At 57.0% G+C, this 1,043-nt stretch overlaps 1 pseudogene; it reads left to right on the top strand.

Annotated features, from left to right (window-relative positions):
- Positions 1-564, top strand: LOC132593942 (eukaryotic translation initiation factor 5A-1-like; annotated as a pseudogene).
- The last annotated feature ends 479 nt before the right edge of the window (positions 565-1,043 follow it).

Here is a 1,043-nt window from a genome sequence, read left to right as displayed (position 1 = left end):
GCGGCGGCGGCAGCGGGCTCTGAGGCAGCGGTTGGGCTTGCCGCGAGTGAACGGGGTCGAGTCAGTGCATTCGCGCGAGCTGGAATCGAAGCCTCTTAAAATGGCAGATGATTTGGACTTCGAGACAGGAGATGCAGGGGCCTCAGCCACCTTCCCAATGCAGCGCTCAGCTTTACGTAAGAATGTCTTTGTGGTGCCCAAAGGCCGGCCATGTAAGATTGTGGAGATGTCAGCCTCCAAGACGGGCCAGCACGGCCATGCCAAGGTCCATCTGGTTGGTCTTGACATCTTTCCTGGGAAGAAATATGAAGATATCTGCCCATCAACTCATAATATGGATGTCCCCAGCATCAAAAGGAACGATTTCCAGCTGATTGCATCCAGGATGGGTATCTATCACTGCTCCAAGACAGCGGGGAGGTGCGAGAGGACCCCCGTCTGCCTGAGGGAGATCCTGGCAAGGAGATTGAGCAGAAGTACGACGGTGGAGAAGAGATACTGATCACGGTGCTGTCCGCCACGACAGAGGACGCAGCTGCTGCAGCCAAGGCCATGGCCCAATAACTGGCTGCCAGGGTGGCTGTGGTGGCAGCAGTGATGCTCCAGCCTGCAGAGGCCCCTCCCCGAGCCTGGCCCAGCTCTGGCCCGGCCCTTGGCTGGACTCCTCCCACACAATTTATTTGACATTTTATTTTGGTTTCCCCTACACCCTCAGTCTGCCGGGGAGCCCCTGCCCTTCACCCTGCTCCCTTGGCCAGGAGTGAGTGAACCACGGCCTTGGTGAAGCTGCCCCTCCTCTTCTCCCCTCGCACTACAGCCCTGGTGGGGGAGACCGGGCGGGTGCTGCTTGTGGTTTAGGTTTGTTTTGTTTTGTTTTGTTTTTTAATTCAATCTGGAATCAGAAAGCTGTGGATTCTGTGCCCTTCCCCCACTCATCCCTGGTCTGGTCCCTTATTCCCCAATAGCCCTTTTTCCCAAGCACCACCCCCACAGACTGGGGACCAGCCCCCTCCCCTGCCTATGTCTCTCCCCAAATCCCTTTA

Source organism: Globicephala melas, chromosome 1 (genome assembly GCF_963455315.2).
Source record: "Globicephala melas chromosome 1, mGloMel1.2, whole genome shotgun sequence".
NCBI lineage: Eukaryota > Metazoa > Chordata > Mammalia > Artiodactyla > Delphinidae > Globicephala > Globicephala melas.
Note: the sequence above shows the minus strand (reverse complement) of the source record. Positions and strands in the feature narration are given on the sequence as shown.